The sequence below is a fragment of the Lathyrus oleraceus genome, chromosome 4, assembly GCF_024323335.1.
Source record: "Lathyrus oleraceus cultivar Zhongwan6 chromosome 4, CAAS_Psat_ZW6_1.0, whole genome shotgun sequence".
In the NCBI taxonomy this organism is placed as follows: Eukaryota; Viridiplantae; Streptophyta; class Magnoliopsida; order Fabales; family Fabaceae; genus Lathyrus; species Lathyrus oleraceus.
In genome coordinates, this window is record NC_066582.1 from 294,256,897 (window position 1) to 294,283,896 (window position 27,000).

General features: G+C 37.0%; 1 non-coding gene across 1 annotated transcript; it reads right to left on the minus strand.

Moving 5' to 3' along the window:
• Positions 1-23,353: 23,353 nt before the first annotated feature.
• Positions 23,354-23,460, minus strand: LOC127078042 (small nucleolar RNA R71). Its single transcript, XR_007787789.1, has one exon. It is a non-coding gene; the product is annotated as a small nucleolar RNA R71 (small nucleolar RNA).
• Positions 23,461-27,000: the final 3,540 nt, after the last annotated feature.

Here is a 27,000-nt window from a genome sequence, read left to right on the forward strand (position 1 = left end):
GTTTTGCAATGGAACACGTATTTCCTTTAGGATTATGAAATTTTGTCCAACATAACATTTGAATTAGACATCTCAAGAGTTCCAATTCCTTTTGTCCCACCTCAAAATCATAAAAATTGAGAAAGTTATGCCCTTGGCAAGTTGACCCAGAATTAGGGTTTCAGCCAAAATGACCTATAATGTTTTGAAATTAATGATGACCTTAAAAGCTTCAAATGGATTTTTTTATGAACATTAAAGTTGTTCATATGGTTCTTAGGAACATTTTTTATTTTAGGGTCATCTTCATTTGACAAACACATCAAAAGTTATAGCTCATTGATCCTCAGCTTAGTCAGATGACTTGACTGGTCAACTTTTCAAAGTCAAACTTCCAATCTTGATGAATAAATGATTGAGGGGCATAAAATAGGCTCATATATGCATAAAATGATAAATGAAAGAACTTACCTTGATTAAATTTGATCAGAGGTTGAGATTGCTTCATGGGCAAGGCATAGTTAAAGCATAGTGAAATTAGGGTTTCCTTGGGAAAAAATCTTCAAGCCCTTTGGGTTATCTTGATCAAATTGGAAAATTGAGATACTTGGGAGACATATAGGATTATTAGGAACTTTTTGGACCATTGTCATGCTTTTTCTCATCTTCATCTAGCCATTGCATTGGGCTTAGGAGCCTCATAGGAGCATTGTGGAGCACATGATCACTTGAGCTTTAAAACAAAAAGAGTTAGTGACATATTTTTGTGATTTTGGTTAGTAATCAAATAAGAAAAGCAATAACATACAATACAAGCATGCTTTGTGATCTCAAATCACTCAAACAAGTCCCAACCCTAGGGTTAAGGAGCCAAACATGCTATGATCCTTGTGGCAATGCACTTGTGCAATAACATGGTGTCATGAGGGATCTTAGGGTCAAAATTAGAGTCTTACAATCATACCTTGGCATCCTCATTACCCCTATTCATTGGGCTTATTTTGGGAGAGATCACCAAGCACCATGTGATTGTATCATACTTGTATTTTTATCATTTTACTAACCAAAATACCAAAAATATGTCTTTGCATTTGCCTAACTCTTTTGTAGGTAAGGCATGATCACCCTTGATCTAGCAAGTTCACATCTAGGGTTTAAGACCCTCATTGCCAAGAGAACAACCAAGGAATAATCCACAATGACTCTAAGCATCATGTATGAGTCCCAATGATCTCTACATGTTATTTTGATCAAACATTCTTCAAGAATTTGGAGTTGATTTGTCTTGGAAACCCTAGTTCATTTGAGTATCTTGAGTAACTTCTTTAATAAGCTTCTTCACCAATTGATCAAACTTTTCAAGGGAAACTTCAAATTTCATCATATCATGCATATATTATCTACCATGAGCCTAAAAAGTCAAGAGAATTGCAAGTTAGCAAGTTGATTGATGGTGGTTGGCCAGATGAGTTTATCTAATCAAAATTGGGTCCCCCTAGACCCTATCTCCTACAGTTTTTATCATATGAAAATTATTCCAAAACAAAACTTACTCTAAATGACACTCCAAACAACTTTCATGTTGAAGTCTAGAGCTAATTTTGCTTAGAAAGTCATTTTCTATGTTAAAGCATTATAGGTCATTTTGTCTAAACCCTAATTTGAAAGTCAACTTCCCAAGGCCATAACTTGCTCATTTTTTGTGATGTTTGGAGTGATAGCTAAATCAACTTTTATGAGCATGTGATATGAGGATACATTATAGGTCATTTTGGACCAATACCATTGAACAAGTGATTTTCCTCAACCTCAAAAATGCATAACTCACTCATACCTAGTCCAAATGATGTCAAATTTGTGACCATTTTGAAGGTTTTTGAAATATCTACAACTTTGATGAAAAAACGTTTGTCATTTGGAGCTCACATAAAAAGTTAAGAAAGGTGGAATAATTGAACATGTGGCTTGACACATAGAAAATATTTTGACATGTTGAAATTTCAAAACTTCCACCTCAAAATTCACCATGATACAAGTTTCAAATGGAAAAGCGTTCTACATAAGAGTTGTTCCTATTGATCTAAGCTTTCCAAAGAGTCCTAATTCATTCATTTTGGACAAAGTTTGAGGGGTATGCACATGGCTTAAACAGGGCTATATCAGTTGGCAAGATTCATGCTTCAAATATTCAAATAACTTTGCCTTGCAATCCAAGCTTCATGCAGACCTCATTTCAGTTGATTGTGGACCTTTTTGCATTGCTTCATGGGCCTGCACACGCCCATGCAAGCATGTACATTGCATTGACAATTTTGGAGGTAATTTCAAGTGTGCAAATAACACTTCCCATTTGCTATAAATAGAGGTCTAATTCTTCAGTTTGAAGGACCTTGCGCGCCAGCTTTGAATCCCTAGCTCCAAATCCTCACCATTCAAAGGAAAACCTGATAAATTTCAATTGAAATTTGAGTTTGAATCTCACTGTTTGGAGATTCACAAACTCCAGGATCCTAAGCTTTGCATTACTCTTAAGCCACTTCCACAAGTTCCATAAGAAAATCAAGCATGAATTGAAGCAAGAGAGATCCATTTCTGCACAACATTGAAGGTATTTTTCCAGATTTTTCTTCTCTTCGATTCTCTCTCAATTCTTATCAATTCTCTTGGATCTTTGATTGTCTGAAGTCCTACCAATGTAGGCAAGAAGATTGAATGGCTTTGAGGTCAAATCGAAACAACTCAGTTGACACACCTCAAAATTCAACTCCAGTATCTCTCTATATATTTGGAGTTAGGTTAAATTGAGGTGATATTCGTGATCTACAACATTTTTTCTTTAAGATCATGTCCTCCTTTTTCATTTATGATATGGTGATGATTGAACTAGTTCGGCCAGGGTCATCGGAGAAGATGACCGACCTTTGGCTCCGGCGATGAGCTGGAAGTGTTCAGAGTCATTGATTTGTTTTAAAATGTTTTAATCTAGAGCGCTCATTGTGATTACCAAGCGTGTGGACAATTGACTAGCGTGCATCATGGAACGTGCATTCTCCACCATTTGATCTGCCACCTCAATTAATGAGGGAGATCAAGTGGCCCACGTTTTTTTTATTATCTGATTTTTATTTTTATTCCTTTGATTTTCATTAATTCAAATTAATTTTAATATTGATCCAAAAAATATGAGAGTTTCACCAAAATTTTTTTAAATAAAATCCTCCTTCATTTTCTGAATTAAAATTATTTTTTGGATCATTATTAATATTTTTCAGGAATATTTTTAAATTGATTTTGATTATCTGATTATCTGATTTTTATTTTTATTCCTTTGATTTTCATTAATTCATATTATTTTTAATATTTTTCTGAATTTAAATTGATTTTGTGAATATTTTTAATTGTTTAAAAATACTTTTAAGTTTCCAAAAATTCTGAATTTTTTTCTCCAAGGTCCTTTGACCTTGTTTGACCTATGATAAATCTCATAGCCATTTCTTTGGTGTTTTGATGAGGTTTTAGGAAATTGACCAACCATATTTAATTTAATGCATTATTTTTAATATTTTTAATTGATCAAATGTCAAATTAACTGTGTAGAGCCATTCTAATGGTCTTTGTGAATTTGACTTGTGTTGTTGGGCCTTGATCAAGGTTGATTTGACTTTGTTAGATTAAGATCATTGGATTTAGGAGATTGATGGAATGTACATTCCATCTCCCAAAATGAATGAATGATCTTAACTTGGTAAAAGTCCTCCTTTGTCCAATTTGAGTTTGATCCATTTCCCCTCCCTCTTCATCTCAATCCCATTCTCTTCTCATTCATTTCATGGACCTATGATATCTCCATATCCTAAGGCTAGTTGATTGCAAAATCAACATAAATATGGATGAGATTAGGTCCATCCCACTCTGCATATTCTTTTTGTGTGTGGTATGTTTCATGAGCATGGTTCATCATACTATGTCTCTAACATGCATTAACACCAAAATTCTATTGCCCAACCTCAAATAGTTGTGACTTATACATAAATCCAATTACGATTGCTTAACATAACGCTAAATTTTGACACAAAAGGCATAACATTCTAGTTAGTGAGATTGTAAGTCTCCCCTCTTTCATGGTAATGTGTGGAAACTTGGCCTTTTTTCCTTCCTTTGGAAGATATCTTGGTTCAAGGATCCATGCTTGTGATAAGTGGGTTAAGTGTTCTCCAAAGAATGACTTAAACAAAAGAGAAAAAGCAAAAGAAATACTAACTTCTAACTTATTAATAGCTAACATTTAATTTCAAGGCCATTATTCATACCATTCTAATTGTTTATGTTAAATGTCATTTTCACTTTGTCCACTTGGACCATATTTTGTAATATATTTTGTTTGTGTATATTGTGTTTGTTTGTGTGGTATTTGACCATTAATGTACATAATAAGAACAAAAACCCTATAAATATCTTGTGTGGACTGTTGGTTTGATCTGAGGCAATTGGAATTAGAATTTAGACAACACTCCATATGCAAAGGACTTGGCCAATGCCAACTTTCATGAAACCAAGTGCTTGATAATTAAAACTTCATCTGATGCAATATTGGAGATCCATTTGAATTCATCTGTAACATGATCATTGTAAATCTGTTATTTTGAACCTGTGACTTATGCCATCTTGGAATTCATCTGCTATATGGGCAATTTTGGAGAAGATCATGGAGTTGCTAAGCTTGGATGGGGATATCTTTATTTGATGCCTTGCTCTTCAAGTTGATATTTTGTGCATTATTTGTTGCTTGATTCTAAAGTCCAAGGGAATTGTGGGTTTCTATATGACATTCTTGTCTATTGGATTGCAGCTCATTGGTCAGATCTTTTCAACTCTCAACTTTTAAATTTGTGCTTAGGATTAGTCTCTTCATCTCCTCCTCACTTCTTTAATTTCAAATCTCTCCCTATTTTTAAAAAAATCTTCTTTGCTTGTGTTTGTTTCTAAACTTAGACCATTTCTTTTGCAAACTAGAAACTTTGGCCTTATGCCATTGCATTTTTCAAACTCTTTTCTTAAGCAAACTTGTAAATAAACTTAACTATACTTGACTTTAAATTTTCAAAAGCCAAAAAGAACTAAGACTCATTCAAATCATTTTAGGATTCTGTGCCTTTCAAACTTAAATTTTTTATTAAAAGCAATGCATCCACTTTGAAATTGATACCATGAACTACGAGGTTTTGATCCCTCATTTTATGTTGGTACGTAGGCACAAGTCCGAAGGTCTTGTCAAATACAAAAATATAATTAATGAATTCTTTTCTCATCCCTCCATTCTGTTTGTTTGCAAACATCATTTGTATAAAAACACATATGCACACAAGAAATGGCTCCCTAGGAGTACCTAGGACACTTTGGGTGCTAACACCTTTCGTATGTGTAACCAACCCCCTTACCTGTAATCTCTGGCATTTTATTAGTTTTGATTTGAAAACTTCTTATTCTTGGTTTTTATTTGTACTTTTCCCTTTTCCCTTGGAAACAATAAAAGTGCGGTGGCGACTCTTGTTTAATTGATGTCCGGCTTATCCATAGCTTGATGATCATGAATTTACCGCTACAGATTAGTCCAACTAAAGTGGATGATCTTCCTTTGGCTTGGAGGTCTTCAAAGGGCCATGCGATTGATAACATTATTGGGGATATCACCAAAGGCGTGACAACCCACTCTAAGCTAAGTAAGTTTTGTTATCACTTTGCTTTTGTTTCACAATTTGAACCTTAAAACGCAAAAGATTCCTTGATTGATGAACATTGGTTAAGGGCCATGGAAGATGAGTTAAATCAATTTAAAATAAATGATGTGGGACCTTGTCCCACCTCCGCGAGATCATCAAATCATTGGCACTAAGTGGATTTTTAGAAATAAACTAGATGAAAACAGAGTGATAACTCGAAACAAAGCTCGGCTAGTGGCTCAAGGATATAACCAAGAGAAGGGCATAGATTATGAGGAAACTTATGCTCTGGTTGCCCACCTCGAGGCTATATGCCTTTTACTTGCTTTTGCTTGCTTAAAAAACATCAAATTATTTCAAATGGACGTGAAAAGTGTTTTCCTTAACGGTCACATAAACGAGGAAGTGTATGTTTCCCAAACCTCCCAAATTTGAAAACCATAAGTATCCTAATCATGTTTATAAACTTAAGAGAGTTTTGTATGGTCTAAAAACAAGCCCCTAGGGCTTGGTATGAGTAACTTAGTAAATGTTTTCTTGATTAAGGATACTTTAGAGGGAAGGTAGATACAACACTTTTCATTAAATGTCAAGGAAAACATCTTCTTCTAGTTCGAATATATGTTGACGATTTAATATTTAGGTCTACTAACATGCAACTTGTCAAAGAGTTTTATAAGCTTATACATGGTGAATTTGAGATGAGTCTAATGGGGGAGTTAAACTACTTTCTCGGACTTCAAATCAAACAACTCAAGGAAGAGACATTTGTATGTCAAACAAAGTATTGTCATGAGTTACTAAAGCACTTTGGCATGACAAATTCTAAGTCAATTGATACTCCAATGCCCATAAATGGAAACTTGGATATAGATGAAATGGTAAGGATGTTGATGCAAAGATGTATAGAGGTATGATTGGTTCTCTTATATACCTTATCGTATCTAGGCCTAACGTAATGTTTAGTGTGTGCATGTGCACTCAATATTAATCTGCTCCCAAGGAATCACATTTAAAAGTTGTAAAGCGCATTCTTAGATATCTTCATGGTACTTCTAAGTATGTATTTTGGTTTTCCATGGGTAGCGATTATAGTTTGGTTTGTTACTATGATTTTGATTTTTCCGGTTGCAAATTGGATAGGAAAAGTACTAGTGGAACTTGCCACTTATTTTCAAAATCCTTAGTTAGTTGGCATAGCAAGAAACAAGTTTTTGTTGCTTTTTCAACTTCTGAGGCAGAATACATCGTAGTCGGTAGTTGTTGTGCTCAAATCCTTTCGCTAAAAAACTAATTACTTAACTTCGATATTAAACTTTAATATATTCCTATCATGTGCGATAATACTAGTGCTATCAATCTAACTAAAAATCTTGTGTTACATTCTCGTACTAAACATATTGAGATACACCATCATTTATTGCGAGACCATGTTGAAAAGGGCGGTGTCATTTTTGAGCATGTTAATAGTAAAAATCAACTTGCTGATATTTTCCAAAACCTCTTGCAACTGAGTTGTTTTTCAATATTCATCGAGAATTGGGTGTTCTTGATATCTCTAATCTTGCCTAAACTATTTTGCTCCATGAACTTGTTTATATTGAGTTTCAACTTTCGTTAGAAAGTCTATTGTCGTAAGTAGTGCATTCTCCGACTTATCTTATGAGGTAATATCGTTCTAAATCTATCTCATTATCCTTAATGTTTCTATCAAATATGTCGCCTCTCTTTGACTATAATGATTGCATGATTATGTTCCAAGAGTATGCGATTTACTTGATGTATGAAGAGTTTCATATGTGTTCACTTCCAAAAATTTCAATTGATTGCACTGGAGTTGGTCAATTTATATGCTTATAATGAAATTGTGTTTACATCTCTTCATTATTCATTTCTAATAACAAATATGTCTTATATTTGAAGTAAGTTCAATGATTTTGTAGTTGAGCATAGTATTTATCTTACTCTACATGAAATGTGCATATATGCCTTCATGTTTTTTTGTTTATCGTGATATTGCATTGCAACCCTTCATTTTAAATGTGTAATTATATTATCTACTTTTGGCTATTCTTGGTTGTGTAATTAGGATTAAGTTTCTATTTCAATTAAGACATGATTCTATGTAAGTGTTGTTTTATTTGATTCATTTAATCTTTGCAACGCCTCTAAGTGCATTTATTTATGTATGTTGTTGTGTATTGATCATGATACTTCTCACATTATCTGTCTTTGCCTCTTTTTGATATTGTCAAATAGGGAGAAGCACAAGGTTTATGATGCACATATTCAGAGGGAGCTTTGCCAAAGTCATCAAGGGTGCTTAGTATGTTTTGCCATGCTCTTAAATGTATGTGAGTGTAACATACTCTTAAATGTATTTTGAATGATGCCAAAACTAGGTAGCTTAGATCTTTGTGTATTTGGACCATACAATATTTGTTAAATATGCATCATCATCATCATAGAACATGTAAGATTATATTACATAAGCCATCACATGTCAAAATATGAGTTTTTTCACAAAATAACATGCATGGGTCGATACAAGTTGTGGATGGGTCGACAGATACTGAAGTGAATTTTAAGGATTTTTATTCGGCCACGAATGGGTCGACACAAAGAAGCAATGGATTGATACATCCTATGAATGGGTTAACTCATTTTTGGTTGGCTCGACTCAATCTGAAACATGTTTTCTAAAGTTTTTCCACTGCCTCGAATGCGTCGATACGATCAAAAAATGAATCGATACATTGATTGAATGGGTCGACTCATCTGTGTTTTGAGCTGACTCATTTTGAAATATTTTCTTCATTATTTAGCTACTGCCTCTAATGTATTGACTCTGTTTGGTTTCGTATTGACTCATTCAGCTAATGTATTGACTTATTCCTTTTTTGGGTCAATACATTCTGAACTAAATTTTTAAAATTTCATTTTGGCTAAAAATCAATTTTGCTCATTTAATTTCTACACACATACATACTTATAAATACTCATTCATTCATCATTTCTAAGCATTGAAACTTGAAATATACAAATAATTTCATCATCTTCAAACTTTCTTGACGCATTTATCAACTACACATAATCATTTTTTATCATTTGTTGGCAAGTTAAGATTGATAAGCTCCAATCTAGGTTGTGTAATCAAAATTAGGTTGAAGTTTTCTTTGTGGGTTTCAAGGATAAAAACTTTAGGATTTTTACTCCAAGATAAAGGGTTGATTTGGAGATTTTTGCACAAGTCTTGTCAAATTGGATTCAGCCTAGCAAAGGCTTTGAAGAACAGGGGTTCTTGCAAAGGAGTAGTGAATAACCAGAGGATCAATTGTAAGGCTTGAGGTAAGATTTCACAATTTGGATTCATCCGAGTGAAAGCTTTGAAGAACGCAAGGTTCGATCAAAGGAGTAGCGGTAACCGGAGGATCATATTGGAGATCTTGTGTGACTTGATCTTGCTAAGACCAAGGGTAGAGAAGGAGCTAGAATCAACATCAAACATAGGGTTTGTAGTTTGTATTTCTATACTTCTCTTGTAAACTAATATTGAAAAGGTTAATTTCAATATCTCAAAAATCTTGGTGCAAGTAACAATTAACCTTTTCAATGTCCCAAGATTCACTAGTCGATCCTGCAAGTAACAATTAACCTTTTCAAACATAGGGTTTTTAAGACGTACCCATAGTGAGGACAATTGGGGAACTGCCTAAACAAATCTTGGTGCTCTCTCTTTCTCTCTATCTATTTCACTCTCTTTTTATTTTGAGAACAATTAGTGTGTAATTTGAATTGTCGAAAATTATGGTTATGTTGAAGTATTTAAAACTAATTTTGTGAAAGCATTGCAATCTAAACCATTTCAATTGATTTGTTATAACTTCAACACAAGGAGAATCAAGCTTGGTGTATTGCACACCAAGTGTTCGATAAAATTATAGCACACTAAGTGTTTGACAAAATTCCTCAGTCAAGCTTTATTTTACTTATCATTGTAAATCATTTACGTTAATTATGATTTATATTCAAACAACTTAAATTGAACTTGTTGAATGGCTTTTCTCATCCTTGGCATATATTCTACTACGGTTGTTCGCATATCTGATTCTACAATAACGAGTTGGATAGATGAGAGTCGATTCAAATTCGTTCCCGAACAGAATTTCATTAATAAAATTTTCATTAGGCGATCTATTCAACCCCCCTTCTAGATTGTTTCCCTTGTCTAACAGAATTCTGTAGGGGTTGGGAAATTCTTAAGTTTTCAAAGTTTGTAGGCGACACAAATGGGTCTAATATCGAACATATTGCTCGATATCAATCAGAGGCAAAAGATTTGGCCAATAATGAAAACTTGAAGATGAAATACTTCCTTAATTGTTTGACCAATAATGCCTTCACGTGGTTCACCACCCTACCTCCAAATTTTATATGTGTTTACTGTACTTTTTTATAAACAAGCGTTAGTCTTAAAAATTGTTACTTGCAGGATCGACTAGTGAATCTTGGGACATATTGTGCATAAATTCCACAAGTGGTTTTTGAATGTTCATAAGTTTGACAAATAAAATATAAATTAAGTAAAGTTACTGATTGGGTCGGAGATAAGAAATGGAGTAAAATAAATGTAAAGACAATGAAAGCAAAGTAGATGTTCAAGAAATGATGCAAATGGCGTCAATTAAATGAATAAAAGATGGTGTACAAGATCATACATTACCTCACAAACTTGTTTCTCTCTTTGTATATGATTTGTCACACTTAACCCCTACGTAAAGACTATCTATATATACTAGTGAAAATATAATTGTTTCCGGTTGTGACTGGCATGCTTAACACGTACCCTTCTACGTGGCCTTGGGGCTAATGGTTGACTCCCACATGTCTTCAACGTCCAAATATATTTAAATGACAATTACTTGATCTTATCCTTTTGTAAGGGGTCATAGTCGAAGTGTTAGCCATCTCTCAACATTTGCCAAAATATATTAAGTCCCACAAATGTGAAAACAAGCATGTCGAAGTTGACCAAACATTGGTCGAACAATATATCACTAAGTAACTTCAAACCTGACCATATATCTTCCTGACATTAACTTTTCTTTGCCGAATTAGCTATGTCGAAAATAATGGCTAACAATTGACCCCCTAAAAAATGCCACTTTTGACTGAGTCTTCAGTGAAAGAGAAAGGTGGCGTTTTTTGAAAAGACTTTCAATGCTATTTAAATTAGTGCACTGACCTCATGACAATCATGACAAATTTTCCTAAATGTCTCCTCAGTTCCATGTGTTTACACGACTTATCATTACTCCTGTTTCCTAGGAAGAATGTGGCCCACTAAATCTTCAAGTCCCCATGTCTCCATTAAGTCCTCATAAAATAAAAGCCACACTTGGCTAGGGCACACCATGTGCTTTCTTTTGAGAAGAGGGTGGTGATTGTCATTTTCCCCAGAAAAAGTATATAAAAACTTAAATGATCCTTTCTTTAAACTTTCTCCATTTCAAACCCTTGAATTCTCCATAGCCAAAATTTCTTTCAAACAAATCTTTTTCTTTCTTGCGTTCTTCCATACCTTCACCATTAATGGCATAATCATCCAACGCAATGACGCTTCAAGTTCCTTAGGCGTCTACCATGAAATCTCCCATTCGTGTTAGAGACAAATCCTTCGCACATAAACTTTATTTAGAAGAAGAGAAAATGTTGATCTAGATATTACAGGTAGTGATCCAATTCACTATCACTGATAAAGTTCATGCCTTTCTAGGACCGTTCAATCTATTGAGTCCAAAAAAGTGAAGGAACTATTTCCTTGCTACCATCACTCAAAACCATGTGTTTTCTTGGATATGCCCAATGAAATGAGGTTTATTAATTCACCCACATGTGAATTCCATGTTGCACCCTATGTCAAGAAAAATGCTTACTCTAAACGGCTAAATGATAACGCGAAAATGTATCGTATATTTGGCTTAATATGCATTGCTTTTTACTTGCTTTTTACTTGATTAACGCGAAAATGCTTTATCGAATAAGAGATGTATAGGCAAGTAAAGTGGAAAATAGAAAAAGGAAAGAAAAAGAAAAAAATGGAGAAAAATAGGAAGCATGGTGCTCACCACACCAAATGAATGGTGGCGCCCACTGTAACACCCTTCTAAAAATACCCCAATTATTTAATTAAATTACAAACATATATCAGAGTAATTATGCCATTTAAGGGTGTCACACGATCATTCACACCATGTTCCAAAATAACAGTCATGCTCTTTATTTAATCAAATAAACATTCGCATAAATCGCAGCGGATATAAAATCAAATCAATCGAAACATGTAACATATTACATGTAAAATGGTTCTCAACAAATAATAAAACATTTGAACAAGTTAAGACAACCCATCCCGATGTTACATCTATCAGAGCACGACCCACTAAGGAGACTACACTAGACTCCAATCATTAACTTCTACTCAACTCATTGCTCGTTACCTGAAAAATAGTTGTAAGGGTGAGTTCCTCAATCAATATAATAAGCATTATAAAACATTATGTAATGCTAAGTAATTTTAACACACTTCATCACCCTAATCCAAACATACATTCAGTAACAGCACATCAACTCAACATAATACTCAACACCAACACAAACACACGTATAATATTGGAATACATCCATTCATATTATACGCCATACATATATTATGCAATGAGACTCCATGCATGCGGTACCGACTATTTGTGAACATATAGTTCAACCTCACCGTCCAAATCCAGGCACGGCTACCAAGCTCACTAGTCCCACTCAATTGAGACATAGTGACTCACTCACTAATTCCTCACCATGGGAATTAGCTACCACCCCAAATGGGCCATGCTATGCACGCTAATCACCTAGCATGCAAACATCAACAACAATCAAAATGATTTACTCACTAATTCCTCACCATGGGAATTAGCTACCACCCCAAATGGGCCACAATATGCATGCTAATCACCTAGCAATGCAACAACAACAACAACTCAAGAATAGACATATGCTCACACTCTAAGCCATAAAACAGTCTATTCACAAATGCATACATAACTGATACATTCACCACATCATGCATACCATCACACATCATCAATACATTTTATCACAAAAGCATATCATATCATGCCGCATAATCAACACAGTATTAGCACACTCTACTAATACCTATACTACCCAAAACAACGGGAAATGATCCCTACCACGTCATACATCAGCTAAGTTACATCCCTCAGCCTAAACAACCAAAAACTGCACAACAACAGTTCAGAAAAACCACAAGTCTGCCCATACGCGTATAGCCTAGTCCCATACGCGTATGGCGCATTCCTCAGCCAAAACCCATACGCGTAACACCATCCCATACGCGTATGCTACGCGTACCACATCCCCATACGCGTACCAACAGAGAGCAAAACACGTTCAAAACATCATCTTCCTTATCCATACGCGTATTGCCTAGTGCCATACGCGTACCATGCCATCTCATACGCGTATTGCCTAGTGCCATACGCGTATGACCAGAAACCAGAATTTCCAGATCTGCAATGGCTTTTGCTCTGCTACGAGATCTCTACAATCCCAACCTTCTACAGTCCAATTTTCATACATGTTCGTTCGTTTTATCAATTACAAATCATACACTTTCATCTTCCCAAATCGCTAACCTTATTATCTCTAATTCCTACGAGTTTTCGTCAATTATCATCCAAATTCGTGCATCAAATATTTCACAATTTCAGCATGCATCATTCAAATCAGAGTCAAAAATCCATGGTCTATCACTACCCATTACATATTATCCCATAATACCCATTAATCGATGATAAACCCCCCTTACCTGAGTAAATCCGGCAGTCTCTGAGCTCCAAGCTTCCCTTCCTTCAACCTTCGTTCTTTGGCTTTTTGCCCTTTTCCCTTTTCTGCCTCTTTTTTCCCTTTTCACGTGAAATTAACCTTTTTACCAAAAATGGGATTTTTTCTAAGTTCCAACTTATATATATTTTCCGAATAATAATAATAATCCAAAAATAATAATAATAAAATTTCCAATTATTTAATTAAATTAATAAATAAATTATTAACTCAGTTTAAATAATTATTTTATTATTATCGGGGTGTTACAACTCTCCCCCACTAAAAGAGTTTTCGTCCTCGAAAACATACCTCAATCGAATAACTCCGGATAAGACTCCTTCATCTGACTCTCAAGTTCCCAAGTCACATTGCCACCTGCTGGTCCTCCCCAAGCCACCTTCACCAAGGCAATCTCTTTACCCCGCAACTGCTTCAACTCTCGATCCTCGATCCTCATAGGTGATGTTTCAACAGTCAGGTTATCTCTCACCTGTACATCATCTACTTGGACTACATGCGACGGGTCATGAATGTACCTCCTCAACTGAGACACATGAAAAACTTCATGCAAATTCGCAAGCGACGGCGGTAAAGCGATACGATAGGCTACCTCTCCTATCCTCTCCAAAATCTGATAAGGACCAATAAATCGAGGTGTCAACTTCTTTGACTTCAAAGCTCGACCAACACCAGTTATCGGAGTAACACGAAGAAACACATGATCTCCCTCTTGGAACTCAAGTGACTTCCTCCTCTTATCATGATAACTCTTCTGACGACTCTGAGCAATTCTCATCTTCTCCTGAATCATCTTAATCTTTTCTGTAGTCTGTTGAACAATCTCCGGTCCAACCACAACACTCTCACCGGACTCATACCAACATAACGGTGTCCGACATCTCCTACCATACAAAGCTTCAAACGGTGCCATACCAATGCTCGAATGAAAACTATTGTTGTAGGTAAACTCAATCAAAGGCAAATAACAATCCCAAGCACCTCCCTTCTCCAAAACACAAGCTCTCAAAAGATCCTCTAATGACTGAATCGTCCTCTCAGTCTGACCATCAGTCTGCGGATGATATGCAAAACTCAATCTCAGCTTAGTTCCCAAAGCCTTCTGCAAACCTTCCCAAAACTTTGATGTAAATCTAGGATCTCTGTCCGAAACAATACTCGACGGAATACCATGCAAACTTACAATCTTCTCGATATACAATTCAGCTAATCTCTCTAACGGATAATCCATTCTGATCGGAATAAAATGAGCCGATTTTGTCAATCTATCAACAATCACCCAAATAGCTTCAAAATTCTTAAATGTCCTCGGTAAACCAGAAACAAAATCCATACTGATACTATCCCACTTCCACTCTGGAATAGCCAACGGTTGCATTAACCCAGACGGCTTCTGATGCTCAATCTTCGACTTCTGACAAGTCAAACAGGAATAAACAAAACTCGCAATTTCTCTTTTCATCCCCGGCCACCAAAATAACTTTTTCAAATCATGATACATCTTCGTAGCTCCAGGATGAATACTCAAGCCACTACGATGTCCTTCCTCCAGAATACTCTTCTTAAGTTCGGTAACATCCGGAATACACACCCGATTACCAAATTTCAAAACACCATTCTCATCAACTCTGAATTCACCACCTTGACCTTGATTCACTAAAGTCAACTTATCAACCAAAAGCATATCGGATTTCTGACCCTCTCTGATCTCATCCAAAATATTACTCGTTAACTTCAACATTCCCAATTTAACACTATTGTGAGTACTCTCACACACCAAACTCAAATCTCTAAACTGCTCAATTAAATCCAATTCTTTAACCATTAACATAGACATATGCAATGATTTCCGACTCAATGCATCAGCTACTACGTTTGCTTTACCCGGATGGTAATTCAAACCAAAGTCATAATCCTTCAGAAACTCTAACCATCTTCTCTGTCTCATATTCAGCTCTTTCTGATCAAACAAATACTTTAAACTTTTATGGTCACTGAAAACCTCAAATCTCGACCCATACAAGTAATGCCTCCATAATTTCAGAACAAATACCACAGCTGCCAACTCTAAATCGTGTGTCGGATAGTTCCTCTCATGAACCCTCAGCTGTCTCGAAGCATAAGCTATAACCTGCTTATTCTGCATCAACACACCACCCAAACCCAACAATGAAGCATCACAGTAAACCTCAAATGGTTCCGACGAACTCGGTAATATCAGAATAGGAGCAGTAGTCAACCTTCTCTTTAATTCTTGGAAACCTTCTTCACATTTTGAGTCCCAAACAAACGCTTGCCCCTTTCTAGTCAACATTGTCAACGGTAACGCCAACTTAGAAAATCCCTCAATGAACTTCCTATAATAACCAGCGAAACCAAGAAAACTTCGAATCTCAGCAACAGACTTCGGAGCTTCCCACTTAGACACCGCTTCTATCTTAGAAGGATCAACAGCAACACCACTTCCTGAAATCACCTGACCAAGAAAACTAACCTCTCCTAACCAAAATTCACACTTAGACAGTTTAGCAAATAACTTCTTTTCTCGTAGAACTCCTAAAACCACTCTCAAATGCTCAGCATGCTCTTCTTCAGATTTCGAATACACCAAAATGTCATCAATAAACACTACCACAAACTTATCTAGGTACGGATGGAAAATCCTATTCATATACTCCATAAATACTCCAGGCGCATTAGTCACACCAAAAGGCATTACAGAATACTCATAATGTCCATACCTCGTTCTGAAAGCAGTCTTCTGAATATCCTCAGTTTTCACACGTATCTGATGATACCCAGATCTCAAATCTATCTTGCTGAACACACTCGCACCAACCAATTGATCCATCAAATCATCAATCCTCGGCAAAGGATATCGATTCTTGATCGTCACTTTATTCAGTTGCCTGTAGTCCACACACAACCTCATAGTACCTTCTTTCTTCTTAACCAATAACACTGGTGCACCCCACGGTGACACACTCGGACGAATAAATTTCTTATCCAACAGATCTTCCAGCTGACTCTTCAATTCAGCTAACTCAACAGCAGACATACGATATGGAGCCATCGATATCGGTCTAGTACCAGGTACCAAATCAATCGAGAACTCAACTTCACGCTCTGGCGGCAATTCATTCACTTCTTCCGGAAACACATCAGGAAAATCACACACCACGGCTAGATCGCAAATCACCAGTTTATCTTTAGCCTCCAAAGTCGCTAACAGCATAAACAACTCTGCCCCATCTGCTACTTCCTCATTCACTTGCTTTGCAGATAGAAATAAACTCTTTCCTTCCTCAATCTCAGGAAAGATCACAGTCTTATCAAAACAGTTAATATAGACTCGGTTAAACACCAACCAGTTCATACCCAGGATAACATCAACCTGTACTAGTGGAAGACACACAAGGTCCATCCCAAAGTCTCTACCAAAAATACTCAAAGGACAATTCAAACAAACTGAAGTAGTAGTCACTGAACCCTTTGCAGGAGTATCAATCACCATACTACCACGCATCTCAGATATCTCTAACTTAAGTTTCACAGCACAATCCATGGATATAAAGGAATGAGTAGCACCTGTGTCAATAATAGCTACAAGAGGAAAGCCATTAATATAACACGTACCTCGGATCAAACGATCATCTGCAGAAGTCTCAGAACCTGATAAAGCAAAGACCTTGCCTCCTGACTGATTCTCTTTCTTCGGCTTAGGACACTGTGGACTGATATGACCCAACTCTCCACAGTTGAAACAAGTCACAGTCTTCAACCGGCAGTCTGCAGCCAAGTGACCACCTTTTCCACACTTGAAACATTTCTTCTCATTACTGGTACACTCATGGATACGATGCCCAGCCTGACCACATCTATAACACTTAGCAGGAGCACTAGAGTCTCCCCCACTAGGCCTCTTCATCCCACTCTGTCTCTGAAAACCCTTGCCAGCTGCATACGGTTTTCCACGATCATTCTGACTCTTGCCTCTTCTATCAACCCTCTGCTGATAGCTCTCCGCTCTGGCTTTGGAATCCTGTTCAAAAATCCTGCAACAGTCAACCAAGTCAGAAAACACTCTGATCCGCTGATATCCAATAGCCTGTTTGATCTCGGGACGCAGCCCGTTCTCAAACTTCACACACTTCGAAAATTCTCCAGTAGCCTCACTATAGGGAGTGTAATACTTCGACAGCTCTGTGAACTTAGCAGCATACTCTGTAACAGACTTGTTACCCTGCTTCAATTCCAAGAACTCTATCTCTTTCTTCCCTCTAACATCCTCTAGAAAATACTTCCTCAGGAATCTCTCTCTGAACACAGCCCAAGTGATCTCAGCATTCCCAGCAGATTCCAACTCAGTGCGGGTAGCAACCCACCAATCATCTGCTTCCTCTGACAGCATATGCGTACCGAACCTGACCTTCTGGTTCTCGGCACACTCAGTCACTCGGAAGATTCTCTCTATCTCCTTCCACCACTTCTGAGCACCATCTGGATCGTATGCTCCCTTGAACATTGGAGGATTGTTCTTCTGGAACTCACTCAGTTGACGAGCAGCTCCCATTCCCACAACATTCGGATTTCCTCCAAGTACTCCAGCTAGCATACCCAGAGCCTCAGCAATCGCAGCATCATCTCTACCTCTTCCAGCCATCTCTATTCTGAAAACCCAACAAACGAAAACAATAAGTACTGATAGGGTTACACAACACCTATCTCGTACAGGTGAAACAGAATAATTACGACTCGACTCGACCGACTATGCTCTGATACCACTAATGTAACACCCTTCTAAAAATACCCCAATTATTTAATTAAATTACAAACATATATCAGAGTAATTATGCCATTTAAGGGTGTCACACGATCATTCACACCATGTTCCAAAATAACAGTCATGTCTCCTCAGTTCCATGTGTTTACACGACTTATCATTACTCCTGTTTCCTAGGAAGAATGTGGCCCACTAAATCTTCAAGTCCCCATGTCTCCATTAAGTCCTCATAAAATAAAAGCCACACTTGGCTAGGGCACACCATGTGCTTTCTTTTGAGAAGAGGGTGGTGATTGTCATTTTCCCCAGAAAAAGTATATAAAAACTTAAATGATCCTTTCTTTAAACTTTCTCCATTTCAAACCCTTGAATTCTCCATAGCCAAAATTTCTTTCAAACAAATCTTTTTCTTTCTTGCGTTCTTCCATACCTTCACCATTAATGGCATAATCATCCAACGCAATGACGCTTCAAGTTCCTTAGGCGTCTACCATGAAATCTCCCATTCGTGTTAGAGACAAATCCTTCGCACATAAACTTTATTTAGAAGAAGAGAAAATGTTGATCTAGATATTACAGGTAGTGATCCAATTCACTATCACTGATAAAGTTCATGCCTTTCTAGGACCGTTCAATCTATTGAGTCCAAAAAAGTGAAGGAACTATTTCCTTGCTACCATCACTCAAAACCATGTGTTTTCTTGGATATGCCCAATGAAATGAGGTTTATTAATTCACCCACATGTGAATTCCATGTTGCACCCTATGTCAAGAAAAATGCTTACTCTAAACGGCTAAATGATAACGCGAAAATGTATCGTATATTTGGCTTAATATGCATTGCTTTTTACTTGATTAACACTTATTATTACACAGTATTTTATGTTTATTTCAGGTATTTATCGAATAAGAGATGTATAGGCAAGTAAAGTGGAAAATAGAAAAAGGAAAGAAAAAGAAAAAAATGGAGAAAAATAGGAAGCATGGTGCTCACCACACCAAATGAATGGTGGCGCCCACTGTAACACCCTTCTAAAAATACCCCAATTATTTAATTAAATTACAAACATATATCAGAGTAATTATGCCATTTAAGGGTGTCACACGATCATTCACACCATGTTCCAAAATAACAGTCATGCTCTTTATTTAATCAAATAAACATTCGCATAAATCGCAGCGGATATAAAATCAAATCAATCGAAACATGTAACATATTACATGTAAAATGGTTCTCAACAAATAATAAAACATTTGAACAAGTTAAGACAACCCATCCCGATGTTACATCTATCAGAGCACGACCCACTAAGGAGACTACACTAGACTCCAATCATTAACTTCTACTCAACTCATTGCTCGTTACCTGAAAAATAGTTGTAAGGGTGAGTTCCTCAATCAATATAATAAGCATTATAAAACATTATGTAATGCTAAGTAATTTTAACACACTTCATCACCCTAATCCAAACATACATTCAGTAACAGCACATCAACTCAACATAATACTCAACACCAACACAAACACACGTATAATATTGGAATACATCCATTCATATTATACGCCATACATATATTATGCAATGAGACTCCATGCATGCGGTACCGACTATTTGTGAACATATAGTTCAACCTCACCGTCCAAATCCAGGCACGGCTACCAAGCTCACTAGTCCCACTCAATTGAGACATAGTGACTCACTCACTAATTCCTCACCATGGGAATTAGCTACCACCCCAAATGGGCCATGCTATGCACGCTAATCACCTAGCATGCAAACATCAACAACAATCAAAATGATTTACTCACTAATTCCTCACCATGGGAATTAGCTACCACCCCAAATGGGCCACAATATGCATGCTAATCACCTAGCAATGCAACAACAACAACAACTCAAGAATAGACATATGCTCACACTCTAAGCCATAAAACAGTCTATTCACAAATGCATACATAACTGATACATTCACCACATCATGCATACCATCACACATCATCAATACATTTTATCACAAAAGCATATCATATCATGCCGCATAATCAACACAGTATTAGCACACTCTACTAATACCTATACTACCCAAAACAACGGGAAATGATCCCTACCACGTCATACATCAGCTAAGTTACATCCCTCAGCCTAAACAACCAAAAACTGCACAACAACAGTTCAGAAAAACCACAAGTCTGCCCATACGCGTATAGCCTAGTCCCATACGCGTATGGCGCATTCCTCAGCCAAAACCCATACGCGTAACACCATCCCATACGCGTATGCTACGCGTACCACATCCCCATACGCGTACCAACAGAGAGCAAAACACGTTCAAAACATCATCTTCCTTATCCATACGCGTATTGCCTAGTGCCATACGCGTACCATGCCATCTCATACGCGTATTGCCTAGTGCCATACGCGTATGACCAGAAACCAGAATTTCCAGATCTGCAATGGCTTTTGCTCTGCTACGAGATCTCTACAATCCCAACCTTCTACAGTCCAATTTTCATACATGTTCGTTCGTTTTATCAATTACAAATCATACACTTTCATCTTCCCAAATCGCTAACCTTATTATCTCTAATTCCTACGAGTTTTCGTCAATTATCATCCAAATTCGTGCATCAAATATTTCACAATTTCAGCATGCATCATTCAAATCAGAGTCAAAAATCCATGGTCTATCACTACCCATTACATATTATCCCATAATACCCATTAATCGATGATAAACCCCCCTTACCTGAGTAAATCCGGCAGTCTCTGAGCTCCAAGCTTCCCTTCCTTCAACCTTCGTTCTTTGGCTTTTTGCCCTTTTCCCTTTTCTGCCTCTTTTTTCCCTTTTCACGTGAAATTAACCTTTTTACCAAAAATGGGATTTTTTCTAAGTTCCAACTTATATATATTTTCCGAATAATAATAATAATCCAAAAATAATAATAATAAAATTTCCAATTATTTAATTAAATTAATAAATAAATTATTAACTCAGTTTAAATAATTATTTTATTATTATCGGGGTGTTACACCCACCACATGGATGTGTGGCGCCCATCACATGGCTTTAGGAAGTGGTGGCGCCCACCTCACATAATGTGGCACCCGCCATAAAGCTTGGATGCGTGGCACCCATCTCACAAAATATGGCGCCCACCACGTAGACCACATTAGGGTTGTGGCAGCCGCCATCAACCCGGTCTTCCTTATTCCTCTCCACACTTTTCACCACGACCTCCTCTTACTTTTTCAACCAACCAATGCTACATTTAAGGAGAGTGGGGTGTATATATGGGAAGGTCGATTTTTACGAAGGTGTGCATTTTTTCAGTCAGATTCTTGTTGTTAGATTTTCTTAGGCAGTTTCCTACTTTGTAAAAGTAATAGATTCTCCACATCAGGGACTATTGCAATTATTGTTTAAGCATCTGAATTTGATTGTAACAGCGTACTCGAATCTAAAGCTTGCCGGTATTGTTTAATTTGAAGAATCAGGATTCATTACAAGTTCTTGATTTATATTCCAGGTTTTATTTTAATTGCCATTTTAATTACTTATGCCTTATTGTATGCTTAATTGTATGAATATCATGTCTGTTACCGGATCCATGTCCAGCTAAACCCCTAGGTATCGGTATGTAAAGATCGTCGAAACGACAGAATTCGTAAATAATTAGTGTTGGCTTTTATAAAATATTATTTTCCGGTTTTAGTTTCTTGTTTTATTCAAAACTGTTTTTCGTACGAGAGTACAAAGCAAATAAAGGTTACGGTCAATAAGAACGAGTTTGAGATTTTAACCGGATAGATGAAACTATGCATTAATCCTAAACACAACGAGAGCGCTTTGGGATTAATTAGACTTTATTCATATTCAAAAATTACTTTTAAATTCATAATGAGACCGCGAGAGCCAAGCATTGTGGTTTAAGAGTATGGTCAGAGTCAATAAAAATGAGAGTGTGAGACAAAGTCCTTTTTATAAATAATATCTACTGAAGAATGTTTTGATCATTAAGATTACACCAACTATCTATCGAAACCCCTAAGTTTGATGTGTTACATAGCGATATCCCTTTATTAAATATCTTTATTAATATTCTATTTACGTTATAGTTATTTCTCTTCATCCCTCCAATCTTAGAAAGATCCTCAGCCTTAGATTTACATAGTAACATTAGATAACGATACATTTGATTATTAGTCCTTTTGGGTTCGATAATCTTTAAAACTACACGATACAACTGTGCACTTGCAGTCACGATTCCCATAGACTTAATACTAAGTCACGATCAAGTTTTTGGCATCGTTGCTGGGGACTAATTTAGTCGATATCGTAACTCCAGTGTTGCCCAGTATAGACTAAGGCAAACAATTCTATTTCCCTTTCTAATTTTTCAAGTGTATGCCAAGTACTCACTCTCAAGGTGAGAAATTAAAGCTACCGTTCAACGAACCTGAGCGTTATCTAAGATTAGAACACCGAATACGAGACCTGATACGAGAACATCGTATCAAGCTAAATCTTCCCGATCCTAATATCCGTATTCATGAACCAGTTATACAACAAGAGATGGCCGAAGGACCACAAAACAGTCCTCTGAAGTACTATGCCATCCCTTCGTAGGATGAACCACATAACAACATCATTGCCCCTGCCATCGAGGCTAATAGTTTCGAGCTAAAACCTTCGTTGTTGTCAGCCATATAGCAAAACCAATTTTCAGGTAGTCCCACGGAGGACCCGAACCTACATTTGTCAGTGTTTTTGTAATATGCACAGTGAAAGCAAATGGTGTCAACCCAAAGCTATAAGACTATATCTTTTTCCTTTCTTATTAAGAGATAGAGCTATAGCTTGGCTCCAGTCTCTACCATCCAACTCTATCACTACGTGGAACGAGTTGAAGAAAGTTTTCCTAGCACGATATTTCCCACCTAGTAACACGACAATGCTAAGAGCCCAAATAAACAGGTTTAAACAAAAAGATAACGAATCACTTTTTGAAGCTTGGGAGAGATACAAAGACATGATGAAGCTTTGCCCACATAATGGTCTAGAAGAGTGGTTGATCATCCATACCTTTTACAACGGTCTCTTGTACAACACAAGATTGATAATAGATGCCGCTGCAGGTGGCACACTGATGGATAAACCCTACAATAAGGCCTATTAACTTATCAAAAGTATGGCCCAGAATCATTACCAGTGGGAAAGCGAAAGAACCTCTGTAGAGAAACCTCCAACGAAAGGCGTTATGTACGAAGTAAGTAGTCTTGACCATGTCAATGTTAAGGTAGACACTCTTACTCAAAAGATAGACAACTTGACCATAACACCCGCAACCACCGTGGTTGCCGTAACACTGAACTGCGAGATATGCGGAGTTCTTGGGCATGCTTCCCCTGAATGTCAACTTTTGGTGCAGATCTCTTGTGACGATCAAAACCTTTGATGCAAATCCACGAAGCGATCACGAACGTTGAACGATGACAACGTCTCTACTCAGTCCACACGAACGGGTTCCTTCAATCTCAGTGCTAGCTGGTACGAATGAAGGCTTTGAGTGAGAGAGAGAGAGTGATAGAAAACGAAAATAATGCAACCGCCATTTTTGCTTCTACACAAGGGTTCTATTTATAGAATCACTTGTGTGGGCTTCAAGCTAAAAAGCCCACTTAAGTGTATTTTGGCCCATATCTTATAATATGCCCAAAATCACTTAAGCCCATGGTACCTTACCATATTTCGTATTCTACTCAAGTACACCGTACCTTACGATGTTCTATAATTCACTTAAGGGTACCGTACCTTACGATATTCCTTAGTTACTCTATCTCTCATAAATCCGTCCTTTGGGTGTGACCCTATAGGTTTTCGTGACGTTGGCAATTATATTAAATCACGCATTTAACATAATAAACAGTGAGCGGTATCTAGCAACACATCACTGCTACCCAAGACACGAAAATGTCAAGTGATCTGACAATTCCTTCTGTGATAATAATTATGTGTATAATTACCCTTTTGCCCTTATGTCTATATTGAACACAAGGCATAGACCGTGTCATCCTTGTCCAGTTCAATATTGGGCCCATAGACATTTATCCTGTTATGAAGGATGTACAAATTCCATCTAGGTCACTCATGTCCCTCAGCATGCTTTGTGGAGTACCCATCAACTGTCTTTATGGTTATCCAGTTACGGACAACGTTGGATCAGCAATAAAGCACTCGACTCTACATCTAGGATCCATAGTGGTTTCAGGTCGAAGAGTGGAATACACTATTATCACCATGAGAATAACTTATGACACTTTGCATAACTTTCTATATAGTTTTCTCATAGCGGGTCAATCCGGTATAAATATTACTCCTAATATTCATACCTATGTTTAAGACTTGATAACTCTTTATCCATGATCCATGAGATGTGATCATCAGTCTACAAACATAATAGTCTTAATGCTTTAATGTTATCCCACTTCACACTAAAGCTCGACTACGAATACTTTAGGAATAGTGTCCTTATGTTTAATGTGTTCTCATGATTAAGTCACACTTAATATATTAAACAGACTATCTATTCCAGGGACTTTATTAATCAACCATAATAAAGAGAGTGCCTTTTATTATTAATAAATAATTCGATACAATTACCAAAATGTATTGGCCTCTAGGGCTTACACCAACAAACTTGACCATAACACCCGCAACCACCGTGGTTGCCGTAACACTGAACTGCGAGATATGCGGAGTTCTTGGGCATGCTTCCCCTGAATGTCAACTTTTGACAGGAGTCTCCACAAACCAGTTGAACTATGCTCAAGGAAACCCTTACTCAAACACCTATGACCCAGGTTGGAAGAACCATCCTAACTTTTCATACAAAAACAATAATACATTGTATGGACCTAACCAAGCACCTGCTGTACCACCAGGATATCATAAAGTTGCCACAAATACTCAAAATGCTCCTAGGAAGTCAAACCTAGAAATAATGATGGAAAACTTCATAGTTACCCAAGCCCAAACAAATAAGGATTTCCTAAATCAAAACATACATACTAGTGAGCAAATCAAGCAGTTAGAAAACAAGGTAGACGCTTTAGCCACCCATAACAAAATGTTGGAAACACAAATTTCATAAGTGGCTCAACAACAAGCACCTACTTCTGCTCATGCAGGCACATTTCTTGGACAACCACAACCAAACCCGAAAGGTCATGCAAATGCTATTATACTACGAAGTGGTACAGAACTAGACGGACCGACCGAACCTAGGATTCAAAACCCATCCATGCACCAAGACCCTGGTAAGGTAACTGAGAAAGAAGACGAACTAGAGGAAGATAAAAGCGAAAAGGTCGTAGAGAAAGAAGCACCTTACGTGCCTCCACCACCGTATAAACCTCATATCCCTTATCCTCAAAGACTTGTTAAATCTAAAAGTGTAGGGCAATTTAAAAAATTTGTAGAGCTTCTAAAACAATTGAATATCACGATACCCTTTACGGAAGCTATCACTCAAATGCCATCATATGCTAAGTTTCTCAAAGAAATCTTATCTAAAGAAACTGTTACACTCACTGCTGAGTGTAGCGCCATAATACAAAACAATATGCCTCCTAAGTTGAAAGACCCAGGGAGTTTCTCCATACCCTGTGTAATCGGAAAATTTGTCATTGACAAAGCACTATGCGCCTTAGGAGCCAGTATTAGCTTAATGCCCTTTTCCATATGCGAAAGGCTTAAAATTGGAGAACTGAGACCTACTAGGATGTTCGTACAACTTGCAGATCGTTCTGTTAAATTTCCCGTAGGTATGTTAGAAAACGTTCTGGTACGCATATGTCATCTCTATATTCCTATTGGCTTCATAATCATGGACATAAAAGAGGATTCCAACATCCCTATCATATTAGGAAGACCATTCCTAGCCACTGTCGGCGCTATTATAGATGTTAAGAAAGGCGAGCTAACATTTGATGTTGGTGAGGAAAAAGTCGGATTTATTTTGACACAATTCTTAAAGGCACCAGCTATAGACGACACTTGTTGTCTACTGGATGTCATCGACGAATGTATAAGAGAAATGGAGAAATGAAAAAACATCATACTTCGAAATACTGAAAATTCCAAGGCCTCCTACTTTTGAAGATGAAAATTGGAGTAAGGAATACCAAGATAACAACCTAAGTGAATGCCTAGCACTAACACCCGATCATATGCCTTGCCCAAAGAAACCAGCCATAGAACTTAAAACGCTACACAAAAATATAAGGTACGAATTCCTAGACACTGAACTCGAGCGACTTGTAATAGTCAATGCAGACTTAGGGCAGATAGAGACCGAAAAGCTTCTACATTTTCTAAGAAAATATCCAACTGCTTTAGGCTACAACATCTCAGATCTAAAAGGAATAAGCCCTTCCATATGCATGCATCCCATAATGCTAGAGGAAGACAGTAAGACCTCTAGAGAACACCAAAGAAGGATAAACCTCATTCTGAGTGATGTAGTAAAGAAAGAAGTGCAAAAGCTGTTAGAAGTAGGGATTATCTACTCAATATCCGATAGTCAATGGGTCAACCCAA